General features: G+C 40.7%; 1 long non-coding RNA gene across 1 annotated transcript; it reads left to right on the top strand.

The window, feature by feature from the left end:
- The first annotated feature begins 2,721 nt into the window (after positions 1 to 2,721).
- Positions 2,722 to 23,218, top strand: LOC142062485 (uncharacterized). The gene is made up of 3 exons (XR_012663056.1): positions 2,722 to 4,672; positions 6,214 to 6,313; positions 22,897 to 23,218. It is a non-coding gene; the product is annotated as an uncharacterized LOC142062485 (long non-coding RNA).
- Positions 23,219 to 23,645: the final 427 nt, after the last annotated feature.

The following is a 23,645-nucleotide window of genomic DNA, read 5'->3' as shown; positions in this document are numbered from 1 at the left end:
ACAATCTACCTTAGCTGTGATTTTTGTCTTGCCAGAATAACTTGACACTGCTGGTAGCTGGAAACAAAAGCTACTTGTTCACGTCTTTATGTCTCCTCTCTGTGTCTGCTACTGTTTACAATTCCACCTGCTTTCCCCCGTCTTGCAGTAATCTGATCATTTCGTCAGGTCTCCTGCCTCATGTCCCAGAGGCTACACATTTACAGGGAGAGAAGGGGCCCTGAGTAGAGACATACAGCATGGGGGTTTGGACAATGGTATAGAGTAATTTATCAACAGCAGTATCCCTGCTGGAAACAAGCCATCAGCAATAAGAAAGGCCTGGCACTGAATGGTAATGTCTTTGTGTAGGGCTCATGGTCCTCTGTGTTTGTTCTGAAGTACAAGAAGAAACCTGCTTCCACTGGAAAGCATTTTTGGCATGGCCCTTAGAGGTGTTTGTACAGCCCCACAAAGGGTCTATGTAGCTCCTTCAGCATTTTGGAGCTATTTAGGGCTTCCACCAAAAGGACTCCAGCCTAAAAATATCTCCATGCACAAGAAGGTAGCTGGTGCAGACTTGTTGCATTGTGCAGTATTAGCGCTTGCTCTTGCTGTGGCCAGACAGTCCTTGCTGTTGCAGCACTGAGAACCAGAGCAGTCATGTTTGTGAACCACATATCTGAGCATGCATTTGAATCACAGCTGTAGAAGTTTCCATTTTAGTCACACAAGAAAAACAGAATTTTGTTAAAACTTTGTTCCTGTAAAGGGTGTAGCGGGGAGAAGCCTGCTCCTATCCTTTTGGTAGATGTGCATTTCTGCAGAATGCTGCTGCTGATGAACTGCTATGACTGTTCTCCTGCACCATGCAGTTTCTCTCCCATAGATCCCATATAGCTGTGTCCGAGTACCCCACTCCAATGCAGCGTAAGGTATGTATAGCACAGATGTCCAGAGACCTTTCCTATAAGTTCTGAGTCCTATGTTTAATGGATACATGGGCTTTCCATTCTGTACCACTTGACATTAAAAGTGTTTCCATTGATTCCCCAAATCTGTAATCAACTGGACTTGAGCTGTCTTATAGACTTGTGCTGCTTCAATGGCCAAAACCAGCCTTGTTGACTAGAAGAGAAAACAACAAATTTCTTTTTTTTCATCTTTCAGAGAGAGGTGCGTGGGACTGCAAGCCTTCAAAGCCTATGGTCCATGGTCCAAGAGCTAAAAACAGTCACAAACTTCTCCACCATCTGGATGAAAAATTACAGCTCCTCTTGCTACTGTTTCTTCAGCAGTAAGAAAAATAGTCACTTTTAATAGGGTTTATCCGTTTAAATTTTTCTCTGCCTGTAACAGGAAGAAGCTAAAAAACCACAGTGGGACCACAGACTTAGACTAGCTACCAGATTTACAGTCCTGAAAAATGTTCACATAACTGAGTGATGTATCACTCAAATATGTAAATAAGTTTGCCATGGGGAGCTCTCAGACTCTGCCTCAGAGGAAGAGTTTTGCTTAAATAAGCACAGAACAGCTTTGTTGTTGCAACTTTATGGAGCTTGTCCCTTCAGGCTGCTAGTCCCAAAAGCTGTGCAAGTCCTGGCCAGGCTCGCTGGTGAGCTGGCAATTGCGTTCAGCTACAGACACTACCTTTCTAGCCCTGCCAGCACTCCTCCCCAGCTCTGTCAGAGGCTGCTGCTGCCGCCCTTCGCTAATAATAGAGCACTTGTATTTTTTTCAGGGAAGGGACGTAGGACATCTGGTTTTGCACAGCAAGGGTGATTCTCAAATGCATTTTTCATGGGACTAAATTATAATAATTCAGCTTTTGGCTTGCTTTGAAGTTAGTGCAGTCATGCTATGTAGTTCCTTTTCTTACCAAAATTACAATGCGAGTTGTCCCTTAAAATGGCAATTCCTGCTTCTCTGCAGCAGCCCCCTTCCTGACAGAGAACAGCGGCATTGTTTTGCCATTATTTTCGATATCTCTTCTACCTATCCCTATTTCTTTAAAACAGGGATTTGGAGATCTTCTCTGCAAGCGTCAAGAGCTAAATTCAAGGATGAATTTCAAAATTTTAGATAAATTATTTTCAGAAAAAATTATTTTCAGAAAAAATTATTTTCAGAATATTTTAGAAGCAGATTCAGCTCAAGAGATCCAGGGAACATAGTCAGGAAAAACTAGTCTTGTATGGAACAAAAGGAGGAGGAGGTGGAAGCATAAAAACAGCAGACAAGATAGAAGCAGGGGAGAGGGAAGAGAAACTGGATGAAATCAGGATATAAACGCTTATAATATCTTTATTTTAATGTACAAGAAATACCAAGTCCTAAAATACAACACTCCCATCAATGACCACATTGTTCAGAAGTTTGCCTTTTGGGGCAAAAGGGGTGCGTATGCTCAGTGGCATTATTCCAGCCTTATGCTTGACATAGCTTTCCTTCTACACCCATTTCAAGCAAGTGCTATTACAAGCCACACATAGGCATACACACAAAACAACTAAGAAAATAGAAGTAGCCATTATTTCAGACAATGAAAACAGAGGAAGTTTTGTATGCAGATGGCCTTCTTTGAAATCTGGCTTTCTTTCAACATATCAGCATAGCTATATATCTGAGTAACTGTGACAAAAGCTGAGAATGGATGGATGGCTGTTTTACTGCAGTTTTTGATAGCAATTTTCAGAGATTAGGACTGTTTTGGAAAGTCAAGTTTTAGAGTCTATTTTCAGAAGGTGCTTGAGATTAGATCCTTCAAAGATGATCGAGGTTGAAGGAAAATCACTCATAAAGGAGAACTGAATTTGGTTTCTTATCACATTGTGCTTGTTTAGGGAGGGCTTTTGCAGAGGTTTGTCAGAACCAACTTCACAGCATGTATTTTAACAATGAGAAATGGCTGTGATCAAGAGAATAAACATACTCCTGAGTACAATACCTCTGCACTGGCATAGCAACCTCTTGCATTGCTTGGAAAGAAATGGAATCAGCAGGCAATAAAACAGGCAAGTTGTCTTTGATTGTCCTTACACTAATTACTCACTTTTTACCTTTCTTTTTTTCTTCTAATTTTTTATTCCTCTTTTTGGCTTGCTAGTGTCCTAGGTTTACCTTCTGATCTCAGTCATTAGTCTCCCTGCACCAGTGGGAAGTCGCTTAATTCAGCCAATGTGGTAAATGTTGTGTGGCTGCTTTCACAGAAGAATTATAATGACTGCTGTTAGTATTAATCACTGTATTCTTGAATTAGTTTTGCAATGCACTGTCTGGAAGAAAGGAGAAGAATCATATCCACATGACAAACTGCCATAACTCTATTGACATCCAAAGAGAGGGGCTGCTTAGCTTAGCGCTGACTGCGGTCTCTTATTTCATTTAAGAAAACATTTGTCTTCCTTCTGACATTCATGTCTGCTTTACACTAAATAAAATTATGCTTTTTGTCAAACTTGGGTCACACGCACTGATTCTAATGGTAAATGAGGGAGTGAAACTTTAAAAGATTTATTCCTTAAACACTGCTAAGAAAGGAAAAGTAAGTGTGTCTGTCAGCAGTTATTATCTTTCTTTTGTACTCTTCACTAGTGGTACAGGAACTTCGCCAGGCCTCAATCTTTTGATAATTCAATTGTGTTGTAGCTTCTTATGGTAGATATTTCCAGGAAAGCAAGATCAGTAGGGACAGGCAGCATCTTTTCCTAGCCTTGCTAATATATTTGGAAAAACCAGATGTGCTGTCAGGTTCTGAGATCCTGCAGGTGACCATGCTTAAAAATGTTCTATACCTGCTCTGGTGAATGATGTTAGCTCTGCTCCAAGCCTCATTTTCTCTGGCCATCACAGCTATAACACCACTGCTATTAAAAAACACAGAGGGTGATTCTTTCCCTCAGCTTCCATAGGCCAGAAAAATGATTACTGTATGTCCCTTAAGATGTTGGGAGGGAAGAAGCAATGTTTTCTGTATCAGTGGGCAGCACTTTCTCTGCAGCTGTTGTCTGGTGTTGTCCTTTGATCACTCCAATCCCTCCTGCTTCACAACAGTTGTGATATCTCAGTGCTGAAGCTGGGCACTGAATCGTCCCACTCGCTTCTGGATACGGTCCCCATGCAATCCACCATCAGACCAACAGCTTCTGCTCTGTTTAGACCAACAGTTCAGACACACATTTCATAACCGTCATCTTCTGGATCAGTTTTTACAGACATATAAAATAGCTTTTCTTCCCCCGGCATCCATATGCTGAACTGCCAGATTACACAGATGCCCTGTTTTAAGGTTCTATTTTTCAAAGTCTCATTAAATTAAGAATTAACTGCAGACTGAGAATTAAATCACTTACCTGTCTTAAGCAATGCTATGTTGCTGTGCAAACTGTTTTCTAGGACTTCGACAAGTCATTTTAAGGCTGGGTTTACCCTAAGCAGTGCCTGCTTGTGAATGTGCAAATCCTTGACACAAAATTCACTTTTCTGTTACATGGAACTAAATGCCCAAATGGACTTTCAAAGGAATCTTTGTGCTTAACTTCTGCATCTTTGATCGTATACCTTACGTACTGACGAGAAACAGAAGACAGGAGAGAAGCCAGAGGCCAGAGAAAGGCCCAAGGTCAAACAGAAGATGGGAGCCAGGGCAGACCTGCCCCATCTCAGCTCCGGCCGTGTGCGCCAGGCACAGGTAGTGAGCTGCCTCCCACCTTTATACCTTCTAACAATGATTTACCTTGGCTTCACAAGCTGGCTGCCTGTGCTTCTGCGGGGTGAGGATATTTGAAAATGAGAATACAGGATTGTGTGGTTTTCTCACTGTAAGCTAGAAGAATAAAGTTGGTGCATGGATTTGTGTTTATTAATGATAATTTTTCCTAGATCATGTAATATATTAAACGCACATATTTATACTAATGCACTTTCATAGTTCCCCTTAGACCAGGAAGATGAAGAATGTTTAACAAGTCTGCTAGCTGACTGTGGCTGTTATTTTTCTCTAAGGGTTACCACAGTGAATTGCAATGTTCATTTAAATACCAGCAGCTTCCCATCTAAGACAGGCTGACGTCCTGACTTCTCTGACCTCCCGTTCGCACAGAAATCAATCAATGTATATAGGCCTTGCTATGTTTGCACTTAACCTAGATACAGCTATGCTGCTGGAAGAGAAGTGTGACACAGCTTAAAATGTTTTTGGCTAGTGCTATGCCAAGCTATATCCGCAAGCATATACATATAGCTTCTTGATGTTTTGATCAGTATGGTTATAGCTATTCCAGAGCAAAGAAATGGTACAAAAATCATACACAAGCACAACGTTACCATAGCCAATAGTTGTAATGTGGGCCAAATCTGAATGACTTTAAAACATGTTATTTAACAACAGATGAGCTAGCACATCTGCTAAATGTTTCATTTTTCTTTAGAAAGTAAGCAATCAAAAGTCTCGGTATTGGATATCTTCACATTGCTTGTGCTTCATTAGCTGCCCTGTGTGTGGACCATGTGAGCTTTACAGTCTGTCACAGTAAAAGTAATGCAGGAAGACTTATTCTTAGAAACAAAAGTTTGCGCGACCAGAGGCTTTTTATTTCTTGGGCTTTCTTCAGCTGTTCAAGCTGTTCAAGCTGTTGCAGTTTTTTGCTGTGTTTTCGTGTCCTGAAGAAAAAGACAGTAACATCTGTGGACGATGCATTCTTTTCCTGACCTTGTTTTCATCCCAAGTTGAGGAGCTTTTTGACTGATTGGCCACCGTATTCCATATTTGGATTTAGCACATCAAGTTAGGGCAGAGGCATAGCCCAGATCAAGACTGTCTCCAGGTAGAGTCATCTGTTTTCAGGCTGTAAGATTTTAAAAGTTGAAATGGATTCATCTCTGAGTACTCCTTAGGTGCCGTTTTGTGGTAGCTTTATAAAAGTATGACTCAGAGCATATAATTAATCCCTAAAACATTTCATTCTTTGACAAGCTTTGCAACAAACGGGACTTCACAATAATGGTGAAATCGTTTTATTGCCAAAATGGCAGAACGAGTTCAGCTGTAACTTTTCTGCTGGGGATATAGCAACATGTTTATTTCTGTGCTCAGGAAAAAAAATCCAGTATAGATGGATGTACTCAACTTTAAAGCAAGAAAAGAATTGTGAGATCCAAGAATATCTGTGCATATATATAAAGTTTATTATAGATTTCTGTAGTTAAATTTCTTCATGATTTTTTACACAGGGAGAAGAGCTGGAAGCTCTATTACCTTAATGATTACTTAATGGGAGAAGACTACTGAAGTTCTGGACAGTGTTCACAGAATTACCTACACTGCTTGAAGGTAACTATCCATAATGTTTTTAAGTCTGATTCATTGAATATAAGAATGTCAGTGCAACATCAGAATAAAGATTTATTTAGGTGATTTGCTGTCCAGGGTCAGTAGCAGATGCTTAGAAATGAGCACCAGCTTATGGTTTCATAATACAGCTTAAGCCAAGATAACAGCTTGCTATTGCCAAGAGGGAAAGGTCCTCCTCTTTCTTTCAGCTTCTGCGTCCCCACTCCTGGATTCATAAACCCCAGCTTGCCTATGAATTTCTGGTGCTCATCCAGATGCACAGTAAGCCAATTCACTGAAATGGCAGAAAACGTACTTTAATAATAATAAAAGAAGTGCTTTTGTCATTGGTGAGTTGAGCTGGCTTGTCTTATGATCAGTCAGGGTGCTGAGCCAGACAGGGGGGTCATGCACTTGGGATTAGTGGATATGGGAGGAAAAGGCAGGGAAGGCTGGATAGGAGGAGAAATGAAGGAATGAACTATAGAAGGGGGGGTAAGGGGGAGGGCGGCCTCCCAGTTGTGTCAGCAGTGAGACATTTATTTATTTTTGCCTGTTTGACACCTACTGGAAAATCCAGCTGATCTTCCCAGAGAAGCATTTACAGTGGGTGGAAGAGCTCTTTCCTGAATGGAAATCACTAATTTACAATTTATCATCAAGTCTGTACAGAGTTGTGGGGTTTGGCATTTTTTTTTCCACATGTGCATTACTTTATACTCATTGTCCTTGAATTTCATCAGCCATTTTTTTGCAGAGTCATTTAACATCACGCAATGTGGGCCGCACTAGATCTTAGTCTCCAGAAATTGTTGTATCGTCTGAAAACTTTGTCATGTCACTTTTTAGCCTTTTTCATGTTATTTATTTATATGCTGAAGAATATAGATGCCAGCACTGAACATAAGAGAACCATGACAACTGCCGTTCCATTGTGAAAACTAACTGTATATAGTTCAGTGCTCTCTTTCCTCCTTTTTAAGCAGTTATCGGTCCTTGAGGGAATCTTTCCTTCCAGACTGAGAGGGCTGAAGGGCTTTTGATAAGGAACACTGTTGCCACCTTTTTTGGGAGGTGACAAACTGACCACTTGAGTTTTGATTCTGTCCATCTGATGGATGACTTCCCTGAACAAAAGTCATGTTGAGATACATGTATAATATTTACTATTAATTCTCTTTGTTTCTATCACCACCTCTTATGGAGGTTAGGAATATTTTCTCTGATTTTCACCACAGGTAGGGACCCCTTGTTAAAGATTGGTGCCACACTGCCACCTTTCATTCCTTTAGCACTTCGTCTGTGCTAAGCTATAGATCATGGCACTTCCACAGCTGAGGTGCTTTAAACTCCTGGATAAATATAATCTGTTCTAAGTTATTTTTCACTGTTTGGTTTCTCAATTTGTTCCAAGTGATCCAGTATTGATTTGTTGAGACCGTTCTTTCTGGTGAAGAATGTCTCTATTGTAGGAAATTCATGGACGCTTTTAGGGCCATTAGATACTTCTGAAAATCTCTGATGTTCTTTTGTAGCTTAGCAATACGTTCAATTGCAAACATTAAATAAATAGTCACTGTAGTAGGCAAAAAAACCCCCTGTGACTACCAATAGGCAGCAGATAATTGTGTGCATCTGTGTGTGTGGGATGAATGTCTGAATATCCCAGCTGGAGGAAGACCTTGGAAATGGGGGGGAGATCAATAGAGGCAAATGCCAGAGGATGCCCAGGAACCTTGGCTGGTAACACTGGAGACTGACAACTGCAAGCAGTCACCCAGCAGGAAGCAGCCTGGCCTTCCCTGGCCAGAAGGGATCTCCCATCCAGAGGCGGAAGAGAAGACCTAGGGAAGATAGCGCTGGTGGGACAGCAAGCGAGCATGTGCAATAATCATGAAGGGTAAAAGATGTAACCTCATTTGTTCTTAAATAGAAGCCAGTATCCAGATCCACTATGGGTTGTTATTTGCTCTGTCTTACCCATGACAGGCATTAGTCAGGCCCACTATTTCTTTTTTTTTTCTTTTTCATTTATTCTATGGCAGTAAGTTGAGGCTTCTTTTGTCCTTTATGTTTTGAGTCTTGAAATGCACTTTGATCATGTTTTCAACTGTTGCTTCTCAATTAGTAAAATAAGAAATCTACTATTATTTTGGGGAAAGGTTCTATATTCCCCTATTTACCTGATTCCCATAACTGGAGAATAAATTAGAAGCTTCATTCTCATTCATCTTGCCATAAAAGTTGAAGAACTGTCAATATTGGACAAAGAATACAGCTATATGTGCAATCAGATCTGGTACTATTATTATTTAAGCTGAAAGTGGTTTCCTGGGGTAAAAGTACACTTAACTGATCTTCATTTTAAATTCATTATGTTTTATTCTGTGCAGTTAACTCTCAACTTGTAAGCCAAACTTATGTTTATTCTACTGCAAAACTAATCTTTAGAAAAACAGCACGGCTTTCTCCTGACCTGAAATATCTAACACAATATAGACAGAAGTTTAATATAGTGACCTGTTTTTTTTATTAAGCTTTCACTTTGGGGAATGGTTAAAAGAGATCATTCATGATCTTTTTCAAGTGCTGCCTATTAGATTACCTACTTAATAATCTTTTTTTAAATGCTTCTGAAATTTGGACACCAAATCCTTATTTAGATACACAGCAAGGCTACATGACATAGAAAAGTGATAAACATTTACCAGCTTCTGTTGCCTTTCAGCCTTTTTTCTGTAACTCAAAGCCCTTTTCTTGTACTTTAACAGATAGGCAATCGCTTGTTTTACCCAGCCCTGAAAGCAGAACAGGAACTACTTCATTACTACCTCTAACCAAAGTCAGGTGCTGTCAGTGCTCAGCTATCCAGGTATTCAGCATGCCAATGAAGGTAGGCCAAGTCCTCTAGACAGCTGGCTTCAGGGCAAGGAGTCTTCTACCCCAGAAGGCTTCACTTTGAGGTGCTGCTCCTGAGGCTGATAGTTGCCTGACTTTCTTAGATTAATGGTGAGTACCCAGAGTCACTGGCAGCCTCAGAGCATTAGTTATTTTGTTCTGCTAAAGCTAAACTGGAATGCCACTTTGATTTGTTAGTTAATTATCTGCTTTTTGCTTTTATTTCTTGAAACATTTTTGGGGTTTGGTTCCTACTGACCTACAGAAACTGCCTACTCACTCATTTATCTCTTAGTTTTCTTCCAGTCAGGAACAAAATTAATAGCAGCCAACATCATTGTAACATTATTACAGATATCTCCAAACTTGATGCCAAGCAATATATTAAGATATCGCTGAGGAAATCAGAATTTAATAAGAATAGCATTCTTCAGTTTTATGGATTAAGATATAATAAGAATCAATAGCTGAGAGTTAAATCTAGGCAAGTTCGGACTAGTGGTAACCTACTGATTTTAATAGTGAGAATGATTGGTCATTTAAACAAATTATCTGCTGATTGGAGAGGGTACCCTGCAAACTAAAAGTATTCATATCAAAGTTGCAGAGATTTTTGGAAGGATGTATTTGCTTCAGCCTCAACAAAAACTGTTACAGAGAGAATAATGATAAGGATCAGACTATATTACCACAGTTTTCTCTTTTGGTCTTAAAACTCTATGAATTTTATTTCTTTGACTGGAAATCTTTTCCTTCTGAATTATTTACCAGTTTATATTTTTATCATCTTTCTTCACACCTTCTTCACTAGCATAGTGAAAGAATAAGTAAACAGAAGTTTTTGGCTTTTATTTCTGGAGGGCAGAAAAAATCCACAACTTTCAAGTCACAGTCAGCCTCCCCTCTTCTTTTACCTCCAGTAAGGACAGATATATATTCCTCTCCTTAAGCATGTGCTGAACTCAGATATTCCACATCTCATAGCTGTCTCCGGAGATTACTGTTGTATGCCTAAGTGCACAGTGGAAAGGACTGAGTTTTTATTTTATTGGGTATTTCTTCTGTCTAGCAGGATTGGTAGAAAGGGTAGCAAAGCAAACAAAATTAATATGAACCCTGAGGTGGAAATAACATCATCCAGCAGACTGAACATCTTTGCTGTAATAGTTTTATTCCTCTTCAGCTCTCAGTTGTGGGCAGGGATGCTGAAGGACAAGTAACAGGTCTAGGACTTTTAACATACTCAGACAATTTTACCTCTGTGTCATTACTTTGAACGTATGGCTAGTTCAGTTGCTCACTAAAGGAAATGCTAGTTTCAGTTCAGTTTGTAGCAAAAAGAACATACCCACCTCTCACTGCCAGCTATCACAACTGGTTAGCACCCTTACCTTTGATCTCTCCAAACCCACTCAACTCTTGCTGTTCCATGGAAAGCTTTGTTTCATCCTAAAGAGTGATCTCTATGAGAGTTTACTTGAATGTACAGGGTGCTGCTTCTGTACTTGTTCTGTGAATGGCTTTGGTACTATTAAATGCTTACTTTTCCACTAATTTTATGTTACAGTGGTCAGCTCTTCACCTTCCAGGGGTAAGGCAGCTCCTGGAAAGCAGCACACAGCATGGCAAATAACACCTTGATGCACCAGCTTGGTCCTAGCTCAAGCAAATGAGGTCTAAGTTCCTACCAGGATTCTCTAAAGAATTGTGGTTTTCACTGGTCAGTGTAATTTGATTGACACAAATTAAGGTTATATCCCTAATATGTTATTGTTTCAATCAAGTTTCTCTGGTCAAAATGCAAGCTTTAATCAATAGGTTCACTGTTAAGAATGTGCTGCCTCCCTTATCCTTTTGGCCCAGGAGACTAATCAAAAGATGTGTCACAGTATACTTCCGGTGACAATGAATGTTTTTTTCACATACTGAATAAAAAATGAGGAAGTGTGCATGTGTGCATGTTTTCATGCAGGTGGTTTCTGACAGCCTGGGTCTCTAACCACCTGTTTTCTCTGTTCCCTTCTCATGGCTTTTGCAGCAAATGTGTCATTCTGAAGATTAAGATTTTGATGAGAGAAAATGGGAAGTCCCCAAATCAATGTTTTCCTGCAGGCTGCACGTCTGGCTGGGGAGCGTGAGATCTGCCTATTCAACAACTTAGTGTAAAGGGGTAGAACCCACCAATTTATTTTCCATTGACAGCTGAAAACCTCTAGTTTCTCTCCCTTTCTTGCCTTCCTTGTCTATGCTTCTGATTGCAGGGATCACTGCAAACTAGCTCCAACTGGTTGTGAATGGCTGTGCTGTTAATTACTTTATTGGTTATCACAGATCCCAGCAGATAACATTTTTGCTTGATTTCCCATTTCTTGATGTTTCTCCTTGCCCCTGCAGTGTGAATCACAGAATGGTAGGGGTTAGAAGGGACCTCTGGAGATCATCTTGCCCAACCCCAGCAGAGTTGGACAGGACTGCAGGGTGCACAGGACTACATCCAGGAGGGTTTTGAATGTCTCCAGGGAAGGAGACTCCACAACCTCCCTGGGCAGCCTGTTCCACTGCTCTGTCACCCTCACAGGAAAGAAGTTTCTTCTCATGTTTAAGTGGAACTTCCTGTGTTCCAACTTGTGCCCATTGCCCCTTGGCCTGTCATTGGGCACCACTGAAAAGAGTCCAGTCCCATCCTCTTGACACCCACCCTTCAGATATTTCTAAGTATTGGTAAGATCCTCCCTCAGTCTTTTCTTCTCCAGGCTGAACAAACCCAAGTTTCTCAGCTTGTCCTCATAAGGGAGATGCTCCAGTCCACTGATCATCTTTGTAGCTCTCCACTGGACTTACTCAAGCAGTTTCCTCTCCTTCTTAATCTAGGGAGCCCAGAACTGAACACAGTACTCCAGATGTAGCCACACTAGGGCACAGTAGAGGGGGAAGATAACCTCCCTCAACTTGTTGGCGACCCTCCTTTTTATGCACCCCAGGATACCATTGGCCTTCTTGGCCACAAGGGCACATTGCTGGCTCATGAGCAACCTGTTGTCCACCAGCACTCCCAGGTCCTCCTCAGCAGAGCTGCTTTCCAGCAGGTCAGCCCCCAGCCTGTACTGGTGTATGGAATTGTTTCTCCCCAGGCGCAGGACCTTGCACTTGCTCTTGTTGAATTTCATCAGGTTGCCCTCGGCCCAGCTCTCCAGCCTGTCCAGGTCTTGCTGGATGGCAGCACAGTCTTCTGGTGTATCAGCCACTCCTCCCAGCTTGGTATCGTCAGTGAACTTGCTAAGGGTACACTCTATCCCTTCATCCAGGACATTGATGAATATATTGAATAGAAGCGGACCCAGTACAGACCTCTGGGGAACACCAGACTCTGCCCTGTTGATCACAACCCTCCGAGCTCTGTCATTAAGCCAGTTCTCAATCCACCTCACTGTCCTCTCATCTAACCAACACTTCCTTACCTTGTCTGTGAGGATTTTATGGGAGACAGTGTCAAAAGCCTTGTTGAAGTCAAGGTAAATGACATCCACTGCTCTACCTTCATCTACCCAGCCAGTCACAGCATCATAGAAGGGTATCAGCTTGGTCAAGCATGACCTCCCCTTGTTGAATCCATGTTGACTACTTCTGATAACCATCTTTTCCTCTACGTGCCTAGAGATGACCTCCAGAACAAACTCTTCCATCACCTTTCCAGGGATGGAGTTAAGTTTGACTGGGCTATAGTTTTCCAGGTCCTCCTTCTTGCCCTTTTTGAAGATTGGAGTAGCACTGGCTAAGGTCCAGTCCTCGGGCACCTCTCCTGTCCTCCATGACCTTTCAAAGATGATGGAGAGTGGCTTGCCAAGAACATCCGCCAGCTCCCTCAGTATTCGTGGCTGCATCCCGTCAGGGCCCATGGATTTGTGAAGTTGCAGTTTGCTTAGGTGATCTCTAACCTAACCCTCCTCAACCAAGGGGAAGTCTTCTTTTCTCCAGATTTCCTCTCTCTCTTCTTGGGGCTGGGATGCCTGAGGTCCAGCCTTAGCAGTAAAGACTGAAGCAAAGAAGGCATTCAGTAACTACCCTCTCTGCATCCTGCATCACCAGGGTCCCCACCTCCTTCATCAGCAGGCCCACAGTTTCCCCAGTCTTCCTTTTACTGCTGATGTATTTGAAGAAGCCCTTCTTGTTATCCTTGACATCCCTTCCCAGACTGAGTTCCAAGTGGGCCTTGGCCTTCCTCGTTGCATCTCCGCATACCCTGGCAATGTTCCTATAATCAACAACTTTCCCAATACAAGAGGTGAATGCTTAAAATAAACATGTATTTAATTGCAAAGGAAGGTTTGAAGGGAAAGAAAGTGCACTACTCTTAGGCATGCTTTGGTGCTTCTGTTTGAATTATAGCCTAAAAGAAGGCATTTCTTTACCTATTGCCTCAACAAAGCATCACAGTCAAAGGGTGGGGTCATGGTTTCCCATGGAATTGCCTGTTTATATTGATTACTATCTTCTAGAAAGACAAATTTTTTAGGATTAATTGTTATAAAGTCAAGAATTATAGGCTTGTTACGGGACAAGTTCATGAGTTCTAGGAGGTGCATGGTATAAAAGCAGATAGAAAACAAGATTACAACTTTAAGGCATTCATTCACTTGAATGGATCTGATGAAGTACAGTAATGTCAGGGCTTGCACTAAACGTGCCTTCACTGTGTGGTTAGCCCAAACACCACCTTAATTTTTTCCTCAGTTCTACTATCTACTTAGAAAAATCTTGTTCCAATGAGTCAATACATGCTTTCCAGCAAGGCAGTGGACCAGGGGATGGCTACCTTCTGGGCTCCAGGTGGAAGCTACCCAGGAACCAGTTAGGGAGCAACAAGGACACAACTTTCCAATGCCTTTCCTACAAGTATCCCAGAAAGACAGATAGCTTTTAACCCAATTAATTTTCCAGAATTTTCCAGAAGTGGTAAAAGGCAAATGAAACTAAGTTTCCTGAGAATGAGTGGGTTTTCTTAACAAGACTGTTTAATTACACTGAGAAAGGTGGCGATAAAGCCTCTGGCAAAATTTTTTGCTAAAAATTGTTGCTAGAAGTATAACAAAACATAGAAATAATTTGTCTGGTTTTTGTGGTGTGCCCATTACCAGTGGCTTTTAATAATATATTAGAGTTAGATAAACATCTGTCAATGTTGCAGTAGTACAGTAAATCCTGCCTTGGGGCAGATGAATAAACCAGTTATTAAGACTGAGATCCCTTTCAGCCCTAATTTTCTATGATTGCATCCATCAAGGTACTTGGTGCTGTTCTATGTATCTGAAGCCTTGTTATGTGCCCATGTAACAAGTGGGACAATGGGGAGGTGAATACTGTTTCTGCCGTGCTAGTTGTAGTGGCTGACACTACTTTTACACTGACAAACCCAGTGTAATCCTGCCCCCAGCAATAGGCTAAGCCTGGGCTACCATGTGGAGTGGAAACCCTTGACAACTCCTCAACAGGCAAGGGAGCTGGGAAGGCAAGCATTTTGTGGGACACCTGCAGCAGCAATTTTGCAATATGTTTGTTCTATGGAAGAGAACTGTAAATCTGGGGGAATACATCTGCAGGTGTTGCATCCTGCTGCACTACTTATTTTTCTGGCTGGCAACACAGAAGTGTTCAGAGATTTATGTTTTGAATTCATTTTGAGGGAGCTACCAGAAGGTCCAAGGAAATCTGTTCATTTCCTGTTTAAAAACTCCAGAGTCTGTGGAGTGTAAAACCATTTGAAAGAAAAAAATATCCTTTACATAGTTAGAATAGTAAGTAAATCAGGTTTTCATAGGATGTTATTTTTTTCTTCTGTTTTAAATTTGACTGATTTTGTATTCTCTATACATGTTGGATAGGTGTACTAAAAGCTTCTTAAGCATGTGAAATGTTTTACCTATGTAATTCCTGAGGTGAAGAATGGATAGATGCTCTTAGCAGCTGACAAACAGCATTGCACTTCAGGTTCATTTGTGGTTTTTGTCATCCCAACAAACTGTTTGGCATTTCCTTTAAAATTTGTACTGAAAGACAAACTAAATGCAAGTGTAGCAGTAATGAAGAATTAGGTTTTACTATTACATAAAACTTTGCAAGACAAGGAATCTACAGCTGGATGGGCTCGGACCAGGAATTTCTTCATGTAATTCTTTCAAATGGAGCTTTTTACTGAAAGAAGTGGAATCAAATGAAAATTCATTTTAAAAGTGGTGGGGTTTTTGGTCTTTAAAATAAAATTGCAGGGTCCAAGATGATTTACTACATAAATAATCTGGGTTAGATTTTATTAGTTCCTTACATTTGCATAGGGCTGTTCATCTGGAAGAACTGTATCCTGTGCTGATTTACATCCTATTCACTTTGCATATGTACCACACTTCTAAACTAAGTAGCAGACCAAATGGTTTTTTTACCACTGCAGAAAAGAATTAGGAAGCTAAAGAACTGCCAGGAAAGTAATTATAGGTACCTGAAATCCATCAATGGGAATGTTTTCTTTCACAGTCATGTAGGGTCTCCTTGTGTTCACTGCTTCAGGAGAGGTTAGTCTTCCTTTACTTTGTTTGAGGAGAGGTTAATCTCCTTTAACCCTTGCTGTTTAACACTCAGAATCTAACCCAGTCAGTCTGGGGCTCTAGGTAGCGTATAGAGGACAAGGAATGCATTTGGGAAGTGATGCACCTCAGCTTCCTGGGCTGCTGTCACAGAATGAAGCATGCTCCAGGAGAGCCACTTTTCCCTCCCCATTGATGGTCGTTTGTGACTAATTGAGATCAGGCCACCTAGGCTGAGGTAGTCAAAATGACCCCTATCCTGATTGGTTCACAGGTAAATAAGGCTTGTGTATTTCTGCACTCTTAATTACAACTCTATGTATACTGGAAAGGCTTTATCAGTGTGGTAAGTCAGAGTATATGGAGTTTGGATTGGTCAAAGTATCTCCTAGAAGCTTGTTCCAGAAGAAAACATCAAAGGTTTACTAAAAATGCAGGTATAACTTCCAGTCCCAACGGGCCTATTTTCAAGAGCAAGAAGGCTTTACAGTAAAAAGCTTTCCTCTGTATTTATCTTGGTTTTACTCTAAATGTCCACTACCAGACTCAGACAGAAAAAGGATAGTGAGGTACGTTGTCTGAAGTACTCGCATTTCCTGCTCATGTAGGTGAACCATGCAACAACCACGAACTTCTGTGCTGGCTCCTTTTCTGCCTTCCAGAAACAGTTACTGAAACTGGTCATTTGCTAGAATAGAAAAATGAGGAAATGATTGAGCTTTGAAGTCTCTGTCTGCTTGGCTTCCCTCTTGCTTTGCCGTTCCACTAACTGCACGTGGAGGTCTGTGTAGGAGAGTCCATACCACCCACAAAAGAAAGCAGGGAAGTATATTGATAACATTGCTGAGATAGATAACTTCTCTAGGGACATGAGGACCAGTGGAGGAGAACAGTAGCAAGAAGATGGTGACGGAAAGGGCAGTCATTCTCTCTCTAAATCTTATTTTACTAGGTGCTTTAGCAAATATTGAGCTTTAAATATTAAATATCCCATTGAAACCAATGTGGAATCCTGAAATGGGACCTTTGTCAACAGAGCTATTTATGTAAGAAAAGCTTTCCAAAGTGTGCAAGTGAGTTACTACATGCAGTAAAACAGATGAGCTGGTAGCCTCTGGCTCCCAGAGGGGAATAACTTACAATCACTGCATGAGTCATGGAGACAGGCAGATACAAATACTCTTGTTAGCTCAAAGGAAAAAAAAGTTCTGCTCTCAGAGATCAGCATTCCCATCAGGCCACCACCCTGCCACATCTTGTACACATTCCTAGCTCAAAGCAGATAAATAGGTCATTTGGGAACAAAGGACTCCAAAGAATTATAAAACTGCAGTAAAGGGCATGCATTGTCACATGACTAATTTTTCTCATTACTTTCAAAGATACTGTTCAAAGGTTTGGGTTTAGATTTAAAGATAGTACATATAATTCAAAATAGAAATTCTAAGGTAATGTAATTGCAACATAGTGAAGGGTCGCACATCCTTTCCCAGACAGCTGAGGATGAGAATTGCTTGCTCTTTGTCACTTGTTCTCTGGAAGGAAGCCTTTTTGACTTCTCAGAGTGAAGGCTAAGGTTACCGCCGGTGTGGAGAGCAGAGAGAAGGAACAGGAAAAGACTGATATTCTTCTCTGAATTTGTCTCATTGTTTCCATAATCTGGATATACTTTTGCCCTCCTAAGCTTCCAAAGGCAGAGATGTCTATGATGCAGTACGAGGTTCTTACTTTTTTGTGTTGCCAAAAAAAAATACATTTTAAAAATCTCATTTTAAAGCCTGGGGAAATGTGTTTACTTAGGGTAACATTCATGCAGCTCTCCTGTTACATAGCTGCTATGTAACAATAAATGGATTCATCTATTTGGACATGGCAAATGATAAACAGTGAATCATTCTAGCTGGTTACCTGAGTTATGTATCCATAAACGTTTGAAATATAACGTACTTTATATCAGTTTTACTTCTCTGTGTCCAACAGTACAGACACAGGCAGTGAAAGAGAAGAAAGAAATCAGAAATCAGAAGTTTTTCTGTGATTCCTGTTTGGGTCATGTAACTTGTCCCTAGAGCTGGTCAAACAGACTTTGACTGTCCGCAGAAGTAGCCAGATGCTACTACCTCTGCTCTGTTTGCAGGTTACAAGGAGCATAGGGAAATTCTGCAGGCTAAAATCAGAAATAAGACAACAATAACAATAGTCCCAGCACATACCTTCCAGGTGGCTTTTATGGAAACCAGTACTTCATGAATGTGAATAGCACTCAATATCTTCCCTTCCTTCACCACTGCCTCTTCTGCCCTAGAGAACATTACCACTCTTTTTTTTTCTCTCTTAATAAGAAGGCCTCACATAGCAGCTCTTCTAAGATGAGAGATATGGTAAGTCCATTGACCTTCCCACCATGGTGTCACCAAAGCTGTAGGCTTGTTTGGAAGAAGAGTCTAGCTCAGGTTACTGAAAGATCTGTTTCTTACTTACATTTTGTACATGGTATTCACATGCACACATGTCAAACTGCTTGTGAGATATTGCAGCACTACTTCTAAGACAGGATAAAAGGTCCATAAGAAATACTTTGGAGTTTATTCTCAGAGGTTTGGTCTGGCTACTTTGCAATTGCTGTAATGTACAAATAACTAAAAGGTTATAACAGTAGCTTGAACTAAGAGGTCTTGCTCTTTTTAAGTTTTTCTTTTTCTTTGGTTGTTCACATTTCTAGAACCTACAGACAGAAAATGAGATATCTCCCTCTCAAAAAAAAAACCCAAAAAACTCAAACAAACAAAAACCCAACCAACCAACCAAAAAAAACCCCAAACCCAACCAGAATATTGCTTCTTTTTTTCCCAATTTCTCTTCTTCTGAGACAATGAACTGACTGCAGTCAGTGCCTAACAAAAGTAAGGTACAGTAATATAACAGAAACAGTCTCTTATGCTGTGCAATTTACTATGTAATCCCTTGAGTACCATGCAGAATATCCCAGATACGCTGGCTTGCATTCACACTCTTCCCACATACCATATTTGCCCTAGAGAAGTTGTTCTGAGATACAACTGGTGATGAGAAATGCAAGATGAGCTTGACATTACAGAGTTAATATTGCTGATGTATTTTTTTCCCTCTTTATAAACCTTATTTCTTTAAGGGATCTGCTTGACTTTTTACATTTCTCAAAAATATGTGTGGCACTTTCCTGAAAAAAATAACCAGGGCTTCTGTCCCTGGTAATGGCAAAATAAAATTAAATTCAATAAAGCCTGTACTTCTGGCCATCCTCAGTGAAAGCTTTCTCTATACCATTTTCATGTGCTATTTGTGGAAGGTGGTAGAGAAAAACCGCAGCCTCCTTAAAAATCTTTGACTGTCATTAAATTCCAGGGAGAAGTTTCTCCTTGACTTTCTATGGACAAATAAGCTTCCAATCTCATCAATGTTCATTTGTATTTGCTGAACTGGCTGTAAGGAGAGGTGGATTTTTCAACACTTACCTCAGCCTGAGCTAGGCAGAGGTTACTGTCTCTTTGAAACACCTTCTGACAGACATGAATTCTAATCAGGCACAGATGATTTTTCATTCACTGAAGACTTGAACCAAAAAGCAAGAGGTGACAAAGCTCAATCTTGCTAATCTCCTTTCCTCACTTTGCTAAACTTAATCAGAAATTGCTGACACTGATGTTTCTTTCCTTGACATCAGGCAAAGAACGGTCTTACTGAATTCAACCCTTCCAGCCTCGTGAGGAGACCTACACTTCCAGTAAAGTGTAGGATACAGATAAGGACATGCATTCCCTCTCTAATGACCAAACACAGGTGACCCCATTGACAACATTTGTAAGGTGGACAAAACCCAGCAACTGAAATGCTTAAGTAGAAATAAAGTGATTGCGTGTGTAGATCCTTCCCTGCACCTCAAGGAAAGGAGAAAAAAAACTTTACAGATGAGTACAGAACAAAATTACATTCTGGACATTACGGGACTTTATTTTCTCAGGCACTTTTTCAAGCCTAAATGGAATGTGTGCATTTTTACGAATGTATGAATACAGAATTTGGCCTGGTCAAGTGTGATGTGATGATTCCAGAAGAGCATTGAACACTAACACGTCACGTTTGTGGTATAAAGCCTGGCTGACATGTAACCAGGTACTGCTGGTGATGGAAGAAAACTCTTGTGACACATGGTTTGCAAAATGTTGTAATGTAAGTTTATAATTGGAATTAGTCTGATTTTCTGAAAAAAATAATTAGAATGCCTTATAAAACATGGTATTCTGAGGTTCTCCTTTATTAGTAATATATTCACTCTCAAATAAACATAAAGACATCTCATTACCCTTCTCTGGGAGCCCGGCAGCTACCTAAAAGACCACAAGACCTCATAATTAGGGAGGGAACAAGGGGAGAGAAAGGGCTGAAACATACTTTGAAATATATTTGCAATAAAGAGCAAGCTAAATGTCCCTCAAAGATGGAAATTAAGACACCAGGATACGATCTCACTCCTTAAGGTGGTAACCTGGAGAAATAGTATTTTTGTATGGGAGTTGTATGTGAGTCCAGCACAGCTGCTCTCCCCATCATTCCCCTCCCCAAAAGCTATAAAAGCAAGCTGAATCAGGAGATTAAGGTATATTCTGAGTGTTAGTGGATTTTTTTCTCCTTTAAACGTGTCTTCAGCTTTGTAAACAAGGACAATGAGATTCTGACTTTGTAGTGACAATAAATCCAAGAAAGGCTTGTTGCAGGAAAACAAAAAAAAAAGTTTTTTTGAGAAGCTTAGCATGCTAAGACAGTTTTTTTTTTTTATTCCAGCAATTGGAAAGCATTTCCCATTAAACTCCAACTTGTTCTGGTAGCTGTTGTCAGGAGGATTTCTGGGTCCTGGCAACAAGTACTACTTATAACCTTTCCACCCAGGAGCAATGGAGATAAGGTTACCAATAGCTGCAGCAGTAACCCGTATAGAAGCATCATGTTTCTGTTGGGTCCAGACAGCTTTTGTGGGATTTCATTTCATTGTTTACAGCACAGATACTTATGTGTGGCCTCCTTGTCTAACCTCCCTGTGAGGTCGAGAGGGAGAGAAGAAGAAACTGACTAATGCCCTTAAGCTCAAGGTGACACTTAAGCAGATCAAGACTATTTCCCCCTAAAAATGTCAATTTCTGTCCAGCAAGTATAAAAAGAGTCCAGGTTCACTACCTGGCAGGCATCTAGACCTATGCAAAATTAACCCCACTCTTCATTTCAGCATTGCATAAATTAATAGATCACAGACATAGGAATAACCAGATCACGTCCCCCATATACCCTCAATACGCTTGTGTGGCAAAACACTGGAAATATTATTCTATAGTTCCAGTATTTCTCCACATTTATGCAGAAAGCCCCCATCTGCTGATGCAGCTGTAAAACCGCTTACTGCTGCTGCAGAGGAGGAAGTCAACAGTTGCTGGCTGCTGTATTTGTTTGTGGCAGCAAACCAAATGGAGCACAGACACCCAACAGGCCTTTTTGGCTTGGGTTCAAACTATGAAACAGTCCTATAAACTGGGCTATAGCCAGCTCTTCTTCTCATGTCGGGTATCCAGGGAAGAAACCAGGCCTGCAATTTGTTTTGTCTTACTTATTCTCAACCTCTCTAAGACAGGCATTTTTCTTTCGTCAGTCTCCTTAGCCACCTTTTCTGCCCTGCTAATGTGTTTTTTTCCTCATATAAATATATATATATGTCCTTTCTCAAACACAGTAATCTGAGTATTATTAGCATAGAAATGATACCAAGAAGTATATGCAAAAGTCATTTCCTTTACCCTCTCCTTGCAATTATGGTTTAACTGCTTCAATAAACAACAAAATCATTCCTTGCACACATCATTACCGTTGAAAAGATTAAAATAGTCTGGCTATCAGAAAGAAAGTAAAAACCAACCCACTCACAGAGGAGCAACTTCTGCATGTACCCATCCATCCCAAATTCCAGCACATGGCCCCTCCTTGCTAGGAAATGTCTCAGGATGCTGCTTCCCTCCCTCTGCCCAAGCAGCCCTGGAAGTTCTGAAGAAAGAGGAAGGAAAGGCAAAAAGAGGTAATTTAAAAAACAACAAACAAAAAGCAACAGTGGGAAAGGTCTCTGCAGTTTCTAATCTGATTTCCAGAACATGGGAAGAGGCTGGGAAGGGCCAATACTTTAGTGCCTGAAGCATTTTTTAGTTCAGCTGTCCCTGCGTTATTGCACATAAGAATGCGTTATGATTTGCACAGGGGAGTGCTAGTTTATTATCTCAAAAAATGTGTCGGACAGCTTCATTACACAGACAATAGATTCATTTAGCTGGTGCCTGCCTTTCGTGAGGCAAGTTTTAAGAGCTATCTATTTCTTTGATGAAAATACATTTAGACTGTTTTCTCTAAACACAGGTTTATCTGATAGGTTCTATGTCCTAATTATAACATTTCACTGCACATTAGATTGGACTCAAGGAAGAGCTATTACCCCTGGATTGTTCAGTGCTTGGTACAGTGGGGTCACATTCCTGATTGAGGCCTCACTGCTCTATTATGATGCAAATTATGTTAGAATAAGAATAGGGAAAGTATTTTGCACTGATTATGAAGTTTAAGATATATTATAAGCAATATATGATAGTTTGTATTGTGTCTTATGCAGCTACACAGAGCACAATTGCAATAGTACCTATCTTATGCATAATGCTGTACATGAGGCACACTGTTTTTAATTGAGGCTGCTGTGTCTTTGTGTGTACATCTGCATTGCACTATAAACACTCATTTGCTAAAATAACCCTAGGTATGTCATCCAGAGCTATGTCCTTGGCAATCTCATGTTACTGCTGAAAGCTCTGAGTCTGTTCTGGCAATTTTTGACTTTGCTCTGTGAGTTCCTCAACTTGCAGGGAGGTTGCTAGCTAGCTGGCAAATTAGCTTCAGCAGCACTAACCAGAAAACATAAAGGACTCTTCAGGCCTGCCCATCTGACCTTCGCTGGCCCAAGTCAAAGCCACACAGGCCCCACTTGTTGGAAACTCTCTGCTGTGTCTCACATTCCATCTGCTTCTTTTTTGTCTTTTTTTTTTACAGACAGCAAGGTAATGCAAAGAGAAATTTTCCCTTGACCTCATTTGGATATCAAGGCCAACCCTCATATCCTCAGGGAACAGACAAGTATGTGGGCTGAACATGCTGCTCTATGTAATTTGTCTTCATGAAAACACTTGACTTGTCAAAAGTAAACACTTGCAAGAAACTGTACCCACTATAATTCCATCACTTGACTGGCGCTATTAAGTACATTATTAAAAAATTAAGTTGTCTCCCACTACTGCACACTGCTTTGTTCTTATAACTTGTGTCTTTCTTATGCTGTTGTCCCAGCGTAGCTGTAAAACCTGCAGTATTAGGAAACCCAACTCTTAATGTGTTGGGCTAGGCTAGGCTAGGCTAGGCTAGGCTAGGCTGGAAGAGGAATCACAAGGCTGCTTGAATTATTTTGTAGGTTCTTTTAACCTGGAGGTTTGAGGGCTTCTTCTTCAGTATATGGTAACTTGACACCTTTTTCTATATTTCAAATCATCTTGGGAAATGAAGACAAGCCACAAAGCTCAAGTTGGAAGCTTGGTTACTCTGCTTAACCATCATGACCAGATTTGTTTACTCTCTTGTGATTGCAGAGTCTCATGTTCTGGGTGAGGTTGTGTATGTCAGAAATTATGTGATTTAAATTTTATATCCCAGGGTAAATAGAGATTACTTTAGAGACAATAACTGCACGATGCCATGTTTCCATCACTCTGAAGGTTTAATTATGTCAGACTGGTATGAGAAACAGA

The sequence above is a fragment of the Phalacrocorax aristotelis genome, chromosome 1, assembly GCF_949628215.1.
Source record: "Phalacrocorax aristotelis chromosome 1, bGulAri2.1, whole genome shotgun sequence".
NCBI lineage: Eukaryota > Metazoa > Chordata > Aves > Suliformes > Phalacrocoracidae > Phalacrocorax > Phalacrocorax aristotelis.
The sequence above is the reverse complement of the archived record's forward strand: the minus strand, read 5'-3'. Positions and strand labels throughout refer to the sequence as shown.